General features: G+C 38.9%; 1 protein-coding gene and 1 pseudogene across 1 annotated transcript in view; both read right to left on the minus strand.

Moving 5' to 3' along the window:
* The window catches only part of PXDNL (peroxidasin like), a 430,031-nt gene that overhangs the window by 364,811 nt on the left and 50,386 nt on the right, over positions 1-14,834 (minus strand). The window lies entirely within an intron of this gene.
* On the minus strand, positions 9,374-12,052 carry LOC134364090 (dynamin-like 120 kDa protein, mitochondrial; annotated as a pseudogene).

Raw genomic sequence — 14,834 nt, forward strand, 5'->3', positions numbered from 1 at the left:
CCCCTCCCCTCTGAGAATTGTCTCTCTAAGGACAGTACCAGAATGTGCCTGCAATCAAAGAAGCTTCCAATCAAGGATGCTTCTTGCAGGCCCCTCGATCTCTCCAAGTCTTTGCCCTAGAGCAGCCCCACTCCTGCTAGAACAGGAAGTGACCACCAACCACAGAACTTCCCACAGGACCACGGGCGCTATAACAGTCAATTTCCTCCCCATCCTCTCTTCACCTGAAACATGAAGAGGATGTCAGCATAGTGGATGACTGCAGAAGGGCCTTGTCTGTTTCCATTAAGAGACCTGAGGAGTACTTCAATGGCTTGAGGTGGCTTTCTTTACAATGAAGGGAAATTTAGAGTCCATCGTTTACATTGGTGGGTCCTGGTCACCATTTCTGGAGCAACAGACATGTCCCCCTCAAAAGCTTGTTATATCTGTAGTGTTTATCTCAGGGCTGTGGTATTATTGAGGTGAAGAGGAGAACACTTATTATCTACTTTATAAACTCCTATAATGTCTGTTTGTTGCTTGTTGTGGTTGAAGGATGTGTCAACAAAACGATGTGTCAAATTTGACAGTCAACAAAATTATCAAAAAAATGTAAAGAAAAACAAAAAGTTACAGACTAATGTGGAAAATATTTGTTATAAGCAAAAATCCCCACAAAACATGATGAATCTTCATTTGTCTACGGTGTGAAATCCCAGCTCCTCCACATGAGACTCAGAGACCCTGGCCCAGCTTTGCTTCCCGATTTCCCACCACTCTCCACTGGACACCCCATGCTGCAGATGCATGATGCACTGCTGCAGAAAAACATGGTGCACCTTCACTTTTCCTTTTTATTGTCAATGCTATTTCATTTTCCCACATTGCCGTTTACCACCTTACCCATCAGACCTCAACTGCTCTTCACAACCCAATTCAAGTGAAAGAACCCAATTCTTACACTTCCCTGTCAATCCCAGGGAAAATTCATTTCTCCTTACTCCATGCTTGTATACCACATTACACACACCACACTTAGTTTCTGTCTACCTTGTGTTGCAGTTCATTTATAATTCTCTGCTACGAATAAATCTTCCTATACTTCCCCACACTACTAAATTTTGAGTTCACTTAGGATATAGAAACTGTGTTTCAAACAACTTTGAATTCCCAGCATCTACATATAGAACAAAAACATTGAACTTTCTTCCTCAGAAGTTCCTAAACTAGTCGAGATGGCAAAGCACCTAAAAGAAATTGTGCTGTTCATGAAACAACATGAAATAATGATTTATAGTATTAAACTTAAAAATATAAGTGTGAAATGTTTATCTCAGACATCTTTTGCTTGATGTTAGCATGGGCAAACAGTAATGGGTTAAAAGATCTAAGATAAAATAATAATATAAAAATACAAAAATGAGAAAAAACATGTTTCTCTAACTCAGAAAAATCATCTCAGCAGTAGCACACATATATCTAGCTTATGTGAGTCAAGTTTGAAAACTAAAGCTTTGCTTTATTTCAATTTGATCAAAAATTGTTAACTCTAAATATGAGCAAAGCAGAAAAAGTATAATAATCTTCAGTCGTTGATACCAAATGTTAATAAAAATTAAGGACCACCAATTACTAATCAGTTCACTTTTAACTTACTATTTTCTCTAGCAATGCTCACAGATAGATCTTCTTTTCACTTTAGGATGTTGCTGTGGTCTGACTGTTTGCCCCCTCCAAAGCTCATGTGGAAGCTTGATCCCCAAAGCGGCACTGTTGAAAGGTGGGGACTTTGGGAAGTGATAGGGTCATGACAGCTATGCCCTCATGAAAAGATTAATCCATTCATGGATTAATGGATTAATAGGTTAGTGGGTTATCACAGGAGTGGCACTGTTAGCTTTATATGGAGAGCAAGGGAGCATGTTAATGCGCTCTTGATCTGTGACCATGTGATACCCTTCACCCCCTTGAAACTCTGCAGAGAGTCCCCACCAAGAAGAAGGCTCTCACCAGATGTACTCCCTCAGCCTTGGACTTCCCAGCTTCCAAGACTATAAGAAATAAACTTCATTCTTTTATAAATTGTCAAATAAATAAATAAATAAATAATCCAGTTTCAGCTCTTCTGTTATAAGCAACAGAAAATGGACTAATACAGAAAACCTAATTAAATAAGGGTTAAACCAAAATCAAAATAAGGATAATCTCTCAATGAGAGTATTGAGAAGTTTCTTCTTTGTTTACTAGAACTTATCAGAATTTAGTGCTATCCAGGACTGACGCGCACTACAGTACCCAGACACTGGATATTTACGTCACCCCTGCCACACACAGGAAGGCAAAGAAAGAGCGCACTCCGCCCACAAGCTTCCCAGGTGGGAGGCAGCAGAGCTGAGGCGGTTCTCCAGCCATCCAGAAACACTTGCAGGCTACTCTTTAACACGAGTTAAAGTACAATTAGCTGGTGTCACACTAGCTTTGTCTTATAGTGAAACAGAACGAAACTTGGGTCAGTTCCCAGGCCACAGTTTTAATGAATTCAACCTGATCTTTCAAATAACAAAAAATTAGGTGTGTTGAGACGTCACCCTATTCCAAATAGCAGGAGCAGGGATAAGAGCTTGATCTCTGAGGACACCTGCCTGTGGGTGTCATTTCAAACCTCCCCTCACAAGCTGGTTGAATGAAAAGAAGTTGTTTATCCTCCCTATGTCTCAGATTCTTCATCTAAAAATGGAAGCAATAATAGTACCTTTATAAGTCTCACTGTGAGTAGTAAATGAGCTAATATATTAAGAATGATTAGCAAGGTGATTGATCTACCCAAGCGCATATGGATAATTTGTTGACAGAGACAGAGGTCTCCTAATTCAAGTGCTCTTCAGTTATGTGACAGCTGCTACTAAACTAAGTGATAAGTAATAAGACATACCTGAGATTCACAAATACATGGTGCCAATTTGCAACAGTAATGGATTCTCTAAATATTAAATAATGTTTACCTACTCTTTGGAGACCACCTCCTAATTAATAGTGAAAAAGAAGGGATACTGAATAAGTGGCATTTCTTTCTTCTGGTCCATGTTTTGTAAGTGAAGAATCAAAAGGGGTTTGTCCTCAGTGGTCATCTTTCTGTTCACTGACGTGAGACCTGGTGGTGGAAGCTGTGATGGCCCCAGACTGACGAGCAGCTACACCGTGCATCACAGGCAGGCAGGCGGCAGGCTGGGGACGGGAGCACTGAGCGCCATTCCCGCAGGCTACCCAGTCTCGACTCAGCACAGCATCACTGCCTGGGCCGAGGTTCACTGTCCTAAAACAACAAGAAGAGCTGAAAAGTTTGTTCGGGGATAGGGGTGAAGCAGGAGTTATTAAAAATTATGGACAAGTAACCATAGAATTCACAAGAGATTGAGGATCTAGGCCAAAAATGATGTGAGGGCATGGGCCCATGAGCCCCACCAAGTTTCCTTCCTCAGTGGCCTCCTTCCACAGTCTGTCTTTGCATCCCATTCATGGGATGAAACACTCATCAGTCCAAAACAACCTGCCCAAAACCACCTGGGGAAGGGCAGTGCTTATTTTCATAACCCGGACACTGAAAATAAGCAGAATGTATTTTATTTAAGAACTTCTTTTGATTCTAAACTACCTATTGTGTCTTTCAAGTTCATTCAGATTTCATTGTAAGTTTGAACACACAATTTGTCTTTGTTAATAAATGAGCACTTTCGACAGAGACCCTCCCCAGCTGGGGCAGGGACCGCGACTGCCTGGGCAGTTCAACTTCCCGCTGTGGGGGGGCAATACAAAGTCTGTCCAGAGAAAATGCCAGAGTTAGCTTACAAAAAAAAAAAAAAATTAACTTGATAGAGAAAAAGTGCTTTCAGATGGTTGTAAAGATTTTTTAAAAGAGAAATATCATTGCTATTATTTTGCCAAGAAAAATTGAGAGGCCTCATCACAGGTCATGTAATCATGTTCTGCATAACAAAATGCCTCAGCCATACAAGGCTGGAGACATAAGCAGATCTATTCTAATCTTAATTACTCGAAAGCTTAAAATTATTAACAAAAGACAATTTACAATGACATGAGACACTGTAGACATACAACACCATCAAAGACCATGTTTTTAAAATCAAATACTATTAAATCTTAATTTTCTGAGTAATTTCTTTATACATTCTGTCCCTGTTGAAGTATTTTTTATTTTCTTTCTAAATTTTAACCACCATTTCCAATAGATCACTTCTCTCTGACATGCAAATAAATGAATTGGCATGTTTCTTTCACATTATGTAGAGGTTCATGTTTTCTCTGAGTTTCACTGCATATATTAGACGACCTTGTCTACCTCAAGTCACCATAGATTCTGAAGGTCTAATAAGAAAAATAGGAATTTGTATTCAGATATTTGGTTGGATCCAAAACCTAATCCTCCTATCATTCCTCCTGATCATGTTCAGATTCAACACAGGACAAACTATGAGAAAAAGAAGCAGGGCAGGTGATGGAAGAGGTTTGCTTTTTATGCTTTTTCTTTCTGACAACCTCATAATTCTACTCAGTCCTCAATAATCTCAAAAAGAAAGTAAAGGTTTAGAAGAGTAGATTCTTGTAGTTATGACTGTATTTTCTCTTCCGTTTCCCCTTTGTATCATCTAAGATACATACTTCTGGATTTCAATTCAGGCATAGAAGGGCTATTTTCATATGGATCAGGTATTCGAGCACAAACTGTATACTGCCGCCCACAACCTCCTGCCAGGTGGGCTCTGGGTGGATTTAGTTGTGCCCACACCTTTGCAGTGAGGTTTACTATCCTCATCGTTGTCATTTTCTCAACGTCCACATTATATAAAATTACTGTTTGTGCCTTCAGTGACACTTGCACTGTAATGAAGCACCCAGCTATGGTTGTCCCTGGGAATCCTTTTGGCAGTGAGGCAAAAATCTTGGCTTTGATTGCAGACGGAAGTTAGTTTGGTGGTCACATCTCAGCTCCCAAGGAGTACTTTCCAGATTGCAAAGGCCACTCACAAAGAATGAGCAAACAACGTGGGGCCTCCCCGAAGGTGTCTACAAACTGCATAGCTGAGGTGTCTCTGATCAAGATGGAGGTGTCTGTCAGAGCCCTGGGGACACTGCCTGCCAACACTGCCACCAGCCCTTCAGTCAGCAAGCATTTGACCATTTACAACTGAATAGTGAATTAGCACAATCATTACTCAGAGCACGGATATGTCCTACAAATAGATTTCTCTTGATCATGTAAAATCCAACAGAGTATAGTTTCTGGAGAAATCAAAATCCCTTTGCCATTGTCCATTTACTTTATCTTAAGCCATAAATTACTATCAGCTATTTTTTTTTTAAAAAAGGTATTTTTACATATTGATCACTCATTTTCCTCTTCAGCATCAAGTGATTTCCCAGGTGGGGGACAACAAACACCAAGCAGAGCACTTAACAAAGAACATCATTAGGAAAATGTAAAGACCCACGGAAATTGCAATAATCCCTCTATTTCTACCAAACAGTCGGGAAATGATGTATTTCAAATGCTTATAAACTGATGTGATTTTATTTGGAATTTCTTTTTAATTAAAAGAGAAGAGCATCTTTTATATGATTTTCTTCTGGTTCATAATATCACACAACCATCCTTAAAGAGGACCTCGATTAATTCCTCACACCTGTATATCTTACACTAAAAGGTTCACGGGTGATCTCGTTCAATTTTTGCCTAAAGCAAACAGACTAAAAAGCACAGAAATTCAGCTGAGATCAAGTTGGGAAGATTCCTTTACAAGGAAAGAGAAATGAGAAAGAAATAAAGTTCTTACAGGGGTATAAAGGTAGCTGAGAAGATTATAGCAGCTGAAAGCTTACCGTGTGTGGCTAGCAGGGTAACGTGGTTCCGAAAGCGGATCTACAATTAAACAAGCAAGGCCACAGACACCGATCCAAGGCCTGGCTGTACCACAGCCCAGCCCCACAGAACAGCAGCCTCGCACACCGCCCACCAGCACGCATCCATCAGTCTGACTTCATAAAAGTCACACTTACCCTCAACCAATTAATGCATCTTTGGCCTTGAAACAATGTTTTTCGATTATCAAGCCACCGAGAACCTGAGACTTACTTCTGTATTTTTCTATCAGTTATTTTGATAACAACCCACAACGATTTATACAGAAAGTCTTATAAAAACTATACACCAGTCTCAGAAAACGTAGTGTTCATTATGTGTGTATTTAATGCAAAGTTAACATTTTTTCAACAAAAAGATGAAAGGAGAACTACTTATTTCACATACGTAGAGGCGTACGGATTCTACTACGGGAATTTATTTATACCAATCTCTTAAAAAGTAGAGATTGTCAGTAAAAGAAAAAATACAATGAATACCCGGGTGCCATACCCTGCTGGAAGCTGCAGCGTGTGGGTGTGTTTGTCCTGGGGAGCTGTCGTGACAGCCCAGCCAGCGGGGCTGCGGGCGTGTCCTCTACAGACGACCCCTGCTGCGGGATGCAGCACAGACATGACGTCCGCCCAGGGGACAAGAGAAGCAGTGGCTTTGGGGTGGTGGGGAACCGCCCCCCCCCCAAAAAAGTCAGGTCGTTTCTGACAGTGGCTTTTGACTAGTATTGAGGGAAGTAGAAGCAGGCAATATTCACTCATTCAGCAAACATTTATTAAGCACTTACTCTGGAACGGAGCCAGCCCCACAGCCGCCCGGGGGCCTGAGACTAACCGGCCTCACCTCCGCCCCCGCCGCACATCCAGGCCTGCAAAAGAACCAGCGAGGCCCGATCCTGAGCGTGGACCGCGCAAGCCCCGCCCCTCGCGCAAGCCCCGCCCCTCGCGCAAGCCCCGCCCCACCTGCCACCAGATCCTAGAATGAATGTATTTCTCAACCACTGAGTGTGACGTATCTGCTCATGTCCTTCACCAAATTTCTACTTAGATTTTTCTAATACATTTTTCCGAGTTCTTTTTGCAATAAGGATGTTACTCTTTGCGTGTTTTAAAAAAAAATTACAGAGTAGAATAAGGGTTACCAGAGTCTGGATGGAAGGGATGGGGTGGGGCAATATAAGAGGTGAATTAATGGGGACAAAGCTATGCTATCTATCCTAAGTGAATCAATGTGCAGGATATGCATGTGTTGAAACATCACACAGTACCCCACGAAAATAAATATAAATAAAACTGAATTTTTTTAAAAAAGAAAGAAAACCACTCCTTGATCGCTGCTTTCCCTGTCAGAATTGTGTGCACTCTGTAACGTCTTTGGTCGTGATAGTCCAGTTTTCCTATTCGTTTTGTTAATGTGCTGTGAATGATTGAAAATTTGAGTACATAATATATATGATATTAAATGGTGAATTGGTGGGACTTATGTAACGGCTTATCAACATCTGAAGATACTGGTATTTGATATCCTCTTAAGGAAAATTTGCCTCCAAATTAGAAGCTGGAAAGTCACTGGAATAACAGTTTAAAAAAGAATCACCGTATGTGGCTTTTTAGAGTTTTGGTAGGTACGTTTAGAATTGCATACAAATTGAAATGTCGATGTACTGATCCTCCACACAACAAATAAAATCTCAATTATGAAAAACAGACAACAACAACAGAAATCACTTACTCTGCATAAGTTTCTGGAGAACACAAGAGCACACAACACTGAAGGAGGGAGGCTCCTGCACTCAAGCTGGCCTTGACTCTGCAGATCTGCACAAGAGGACAAACGGACCCCACACCCCATGCGTCTGGAGAGTAAAATGTTGTAAACCTAACTGCTAAATGAAACATGCTATCCTGCTATCTCCACAAGTGTACCTTCCTAATGATATGATGTGACAATGTTGGAGTCATGGTCAATGTCGAGATTTCTTGATGTCGTATCGGTGGTGGTGGAAGAGTAAGAAAATGAAGACAAGCGTAACTCATACATATTCATACGTTTATCCCATTAAATTTACGTTTTGCCTTCATGTCAACAAAATCACTAATGTGTTCCCAATAAAGATTTTCCACACAATCTCTTTCTATTGAGAGTAATGCTGAATTCGGTGATCTTTCTTAAGCCACTGTAGTTCTTAGAGTTTTTTTGTTTGGAGAAATTTCATTCTGCTAAGACAGCAGCAACTGTCAATAAAAGTCTTTATTTTTAGGTAATATTTAGACTCAGAAAAAAAACAATGGATTTTACAAGTAGAATTGTAAGGGCAGATTGCAAAGGAAAAATTATCATTATCCTAGAAAATACTACAAAATATTTTTAAATTCATTATATAAATTGGAATTACATATAGTATAAATCTCACCATCTCTTAAAGAGATATCTGGATCTATACAGTATTTCTTAACTTTTTCAAATTTTTCTTTGACAGTATATTTCATATGAAACTAAAAAGAACAATATGTTGCTGAGTTTTTTCAGTTCTGTCTATAATTAAGACATATCTCAATCTACAATGGTCAGAAAATAGTTTCTATAGAAATTAGTTTTGGAATTATTTATACATGGACCTTCATAGTTATGGAAATATTTCTGTTTCCTTTTTCTAATTTCCTGATATTTTAAAGGTATGTTAATTTAGATGCATCACATAAAATATCTTTCAATTTAGAAAAAGGTTCTCTTAAAATTATTTTATGTGCAATTTCTTTTCTCACTTCATTATGCATTAAAAGATAACTTCAATTTGATTTTCCCATTAGGTAGCTTTTATTTATTTTTTTAATCTGTCTTACATGTTCAGACATTCCAGCCTTAAATTCCAAAATCATTTCTTAGAAACTATTCATTGTTTTCCAGAAATATTGGACAACAAATGTTAAAATTTAAAAAAGCATCAAAATGCATCAATATGTATAGTTAAATACTGGATATTTGCATTTTTAGAACATTATATACCAATGTTTTATATTGATATTTCTTCTGTTTGTTAAATAGCACTACACTATTGTTTGCTATTTGTTCAACCTTTTTTAAATTCTAATAATTACATCATGTGAACTTTTCTCTGTTAGTTATTTTTTCTATATTCTCTTATCAAGAACTTAAGTGCTTTCATCACAAATAACTTCACTGCCCATAGCTGGTCTTGAAGATTCACTATAAAACACGTAACAGTAGTAACAAGTATATATAATCTTTGAACATAAAATAAAGGCTAGTTTCTATAGATTTATTTTTCATCCAATGAAAAATTGCAGTTATTAATCTGTTTTTGTTTTTGTTTTTTTAATCCCATAACTTTATTGTATGTTTAGAAAGGTGTAATAGCAGAAGAAAAAGAGGCAGGACAAAAAACTTTGAACTTTTCTTTCTTCAGATGTAGCAGAGGCAATTATGTTATGAGTAGCATTTTATTTACTTCTCCTGATAAAGAGCTTTGATGAAAGCATCAAGTTTTTCTTAAATTTCTCTTGCTTTCCTGAGGTCTTCAGCCAATTGAACTCATTTACCAGTAAGCAATTTAACCTTCTCACTGTCATCAGCAAATTCTTCCAATACCTCTTTGATGTTTTTCTCTAATCACTTAACTTCAGTGTTGGCAAGTTGCTGCCTTAAAGTATTTGCAGTGATAGCAAGCATGTCCTGTATTTGCCAAAACAAGATCACATCATTGCATTTCAACTCAGAATCTACAAAATGCCTTTGGTAGTAATAAAAGCCTCTTCAACAAAGGTTACAATGGTTTAGAGATGTTTTAAGAAATATCTTCTATAAACTTATGTGAAGTATCCTTGATCAAGCTGGGATTTACTTCTACTCCTTGGGATTCAAGGGTTTTTTTGGACTGCGGTTATCTCATCACTTGAAAGCTGAGCTGGGTGCTACTCACTACATTTCAACATCTTATCTAATTCATTCTTGGTTTCATTGCGGACACACTGTTCTTGGGTCCGATTCTTCCAGTACAACCACGTCTTTTTTCCAATCTGGACCTACCATATTTTCAATGGCATTTTCAGTGTCCTTGAGACAAGCCTGAAAAGCCTCTTCCATAAAATAAATAGCTGCATCCCTCTGCTGTTTATCAGATATGGACCGGTCTTACAAAGCATTGTGTTCAATAACTCTCAAGCTGTCCTCTGCAAAGTCATTCTACTTGTGGTATTTAATATTTCTTCCCTAACAGCCTCATTAAGTTTATCAATATGTCATCATGTTCTTTCACTTTGGGTTCTGTCATGAAGAGAGAAAATTCTTCTTGTAGGGTCTCCCAAGCAACCTCTACTGCTTTTTTAGGTAGCTGTTTATCAATCCACTGTTTAAGCTTGCTATCTACTGTAGTATTAAAAGTTTCTGAATTCGTGGTCTGTGCAACTAGAAGATAGATGTTTTCAGTCACATGAGTTGATATTCTTTCCCACAAAGATTGTTTAAGGATTTCCTCACAATGTTTCGGTGTAACCTGGCTCAGACTGATAACTTCATAGAGGATTTCATTTTTAGCTTTTTCAAGTAGTTCATTCCGGTCAAGGCAGGAAAAGATAGTTATTCTTCTACTCAGTTTCAAAGTTAAAATATGTTGCTTTGAGACTATCAGCCAGTTGTTCAACTGATTCTCATACCATTTTCCAAAAGCAGTCTGATACAGCAAGGCTTAAATTTCTTGCAGTCACTTGGTGTGCCTTTAGCATGCTTGTTTTTAGGAGTTTTAAATTCTGAAAAAAATTTTTCATATTCTCTCGTAGCTTCAGTGCTCTCAGAGCTTTTTCCTTTTCCTGTTACAACAGCAAAATAACCTAGAGCTTTCCTTGAGAAGACCTTCCCTTCAGTTATCTGCTGAATCCTGCTTGGACTAGCTACATTTTTCTCTGCCAGGTCTACTTGGGTCAAAACAAATATGGTCCTTCTTCCATGAGGATCCATTCAGCTGACCAAGTCTGTAACAATACTGCATTCAGCATCCACAGATCCATCTTGAATACATAGTATGACGGTATTAGGATTCCGCTTATGAGCTTTGCTGATACTGAAAATAGTTTCCTTTGTGTCAGAGCCATGTCTGATGTCACAGTATGAAACATACCTGGTAAGTCAGTGAGCACCGTCCTCTTTAGTCCAGGACCTTTTACATTTAAGGATATGCTCAGGGCTAACAGCACAGCCTTCTTTCACAGTTTTCCTCCCTCAGAGTTCTACTTCATCTCTCAGTGCTGCAAGGTCTCCCTCTTTGATGAGATCAAACTCCCAAAAACTATCTTTAAAGAAGGCCCCCTGGCGAGGACCCTCACTCAGAGTCACCTTAGCTAGAGAATGTGTCATCATCTCCCCGGATCCTCTTGGGAATATTCATGCTTGAGCAATCTTTCCAAAACATTAGTTTTCCCAGCACTCTGATCTCCGGCCACACATGGCAGAAGACCTTGTGTGTTGTAACTGGCAACATAATCAGAGAGAACACCAGGAACTTCAGAAGGCAGGTCTATCAAAGAAAGCTTTCCATAATGGATGCCTTTGTCATCTTTGTGCAATACTAATTTTTTAATTCTTTGTTCTCCTTTTTTAACCATTCAAAGATTCTCTGATACTTTGAGCATGCAGAAGTTCTTCCCAAAATTGGTCAATTTTCTCTTTGTCTGACACTTTGCGCTTCTGTTGGGCATAGCTGGTGCTATATCGGCCGGTAGCTCTGTGTGCTTCCTCTCCACGCTCTTGAATTTGCTGCTGTAAGAGAATGAGTTCACCAAGCAGACCCTTTCTATAATGCCTGTCACTTTCAGATCCCTGATCTGTTGCACTAAATGTTGTTTCTCCAGGTGAACCTAATAAAAGAAATAGGTCAGGATCTCCTATGACTTCATTAAGCAATTTGTGACCTACGGTGAAAAAGCCCTTCAGTAAGCTGAGGCTTTCAACAATCTTGTCAAAGTCTGATGCTAACTTTGCAAGGTCTTCTGAATTAGGAAGGCTTTTCGAAATTGATATATTTCAAATTCGAATTTTTTCAAAATTGTTATATTCATCAATTTCCCACACAATGTCAGGCATGATCCATTTATACTCACTAAGGTCAGGTATCATATCTTTCCATTGATCGAAAGTCTTTCTGGCTGTACAGCCACCCAACAGCAGATCCTAGTAAGATATCAAAGTTTTAAGAGCCTTGTAGCTAATCTCACTGGCCAAAAATTCCTGTGGGGCTGGTAGCCATATTTAATTGGAGAAAGTTTCAATTTCTGTAAAAAAAAGGTTAGTTAGAGAAGAGAACTGCTGAAATGATGTCTTTAATTGGGGTCTTTGATAAATACTGTGTGAAACCAGATGCAGTTTTCGTAGTGGTAAACTTCCTTTTATTCCAGAGCTATGTTTTACTAAGGATTGACAGACCTCAAGTTTCTGAGGCTGGGAAGTCGGTCCAGGGAACACCTCTGGTCAGAGCCTTGGTGGTGGCAACAGTAATGCTAGAGTATTGCATTGCAAAAATGGTGGAGCAGAGAAAGCAGAGAGTGCAATCGTTAGTCTGAATCAGATTGTTTTCTAGAAGCAATCCTCACAAGGATCAAAAGACTTCCTCTGGGTTTAGCTTCCAAAAGACAGGAGAGCTCCAAGGCTCTCATCTTCCCAGCCAGGTGGTGGGTCTGGGAAGGATGTTCCGCACCATCTGACAGCTGGGCAGAGCTGCATTTGCTGCTTCTGAAGTAGGAGTTTGACATGAATGCTTTCATCATTTATTCTCGTTATTTTGATTAGTATTTCAACCTTTACTTAGTGAAGAATATAAAATTTCATGGATTTTTATCAGACCTGCTCAAATGGTGGATTTAAAAAGAAAAATTTCCTTGCTCATTTTCATTGTTTTGACCAGTAGTAAATATCTAAACAATTTGCAATATTCAATTGGCTTGCCTTTATTTTGATCAGTAATTAAATCTGAAAAATGTGTAATGTACTTTTTGTGAATTTTATATCAGTCACACTTGACAGAAGCCTACTTTTCATTGTTTCAGGATTTTAAAAATTTAAGCAGATTGCCTCTGAAATTTTTCTGTTTTCTGCTGCTTTTTTCCCATTTCTGAGCTCTATTTTAGTGTCTTCCATTTCTAGCCCCATCTTGACATGTTCTTATTCTCAGTGATCTAAAGAACTTTTTAAAAATGTAATTGCATCCAAAGACTTCAAAGTTTGAATATATTTTCATAAAAATACAAATTGAATGTAAAAAATTGAATAAATTATTTTTCATATGTATTTTGAAAGTTATTTTTCTTCTAAGATAACCTAAAATTTCTACTAACATTAAAGGCAAATGTAAATTATAATCAATATCAAAATTTTAAATTAAACTTTTTCACTATTTGTGAAAAGTTAGTTAAATCTTATTGAATATTTTTACAAAAGTAAACCTATTTGTAATTAAATATTCAAGGTCTATCTAGTCACCAGTGGAAAAAATCTATATCGTGGTTCATACATATTATGGCTAAACATATACATACATGAATGTTACAAATATTGTGAATTTAAGAATAAGATGAGTTTTCTAATATTCCTTAGCCACCATATGCATCTATTGCAAATTTCATGCTAATGTATGAGTGCTGCCAGACCATGGATTGATTCACAAAGAGAAGCAAGGAGATGAATGTTCAGCAATAGTGGGAAACAATGCTTGGCAAGAATTCAGATGGTTGTCACACTATATGAATGAAGGAATGTGGCAGGTTAATGCATTTGTGTTTTCTGTTAGCTATGTATTTCCACAACTCAAATCCTCCCTGCACTCCAAAGCAGCAACTCTCTCTAGTGTTACCAGTGGTGTAACCCACAAACTTTAGAAGCATTTGGAAACTTAATGTCACTTTTTGTTTTGAGGACAAAGGCCAAGAGATGTGGAGATGCATTTCCTGGGGCTGGAATAGAGTGAGCCCTGAGAGCAGGTGCTAGGGTGAGCAGATCCACGGTGCCAGCACTGGGCATCGGATCCTAGGGAGAGAGGCACCCCGGGTTTTGTTTGCCCAAGGTTGGTTAAGGGGGGTCCTCATCTATTCAGCCACTAAGCTCCAACCAGCCCCACTGCCCTTCTTTCAGTTTCACTAAGTGCCAAAACTTTTCCTGCCTTAGACTTCACACCTCTGCTTGGACATTCTTCATGTGGCTGCCTCCTCATTGCACAGGCATCAACTGAAATGCCACCGTCTTGGTCAGGCAGGTGATGAGGATGTTTCTACGCCAGCTCCTTCCCTCACCTGTGTTCCTCACTACAGGTCCCTCCACAGCACGTCTTAGAATTTGCACTCTACGTTTGTCTGTTTTTTCATTATTATCCACCACCCTGTTTTGAGCATAAGAGCCACTGAGAATGACCATGAAGCACCCTGACTAGCTCAAAATAGGCACTCCATGAATGCTGGAGGGAGTGAAGGAAGGATGCTGGAAATTCTCCACAGGCGAGAATCACTAACCGATCACTTTGCCACTTAAAAGTACCTCTAGAGATGACTACTTATTAGTTTGTCATGTTTTAATAGCTATGCTGTGGAAAACTAAAAGCATGAAAAAGTAAGCAATAGCAGCACAAAATGACATTGTTATTACACTAGACTGAATGTCAAAAGAGTGAAGTTCCCCATCCACAGCAATTTCCTAGACAGTGTCTGAACATCCAGTTTCCCTGGGTCTCCACTTCCCTGCACTGTGAACCATCCTGCTTGGTGACAGCATTGTTACAGAGATGAGCTGGCTGAAACATGGGCGCTTAGTAAATCCTGACCAATTTAGCCACTTCCCAACACCCCTTAGGTGCTCCATTTTCAGGTCCATTTAAGACTCTGCGCGTATCTCAAACTTCCCTACCGACTCTCGGGGTTCTATTCTCCAG

The sequence above is a fragment of the Cynocephalus volans genome, chromosome 15 (assembly GCF_027409185.1).
Source record: "Cynocephalus volans isolate mCynVol1 chromosome 15, mCynVol1.pri, whole genome shotgun sequence".
NCBI lineage: Eukaryota > Metazoa > Chordata > Mammalia > Dermoptera > Cynocephalidae > Cynocephalus > Cynocephalus volans.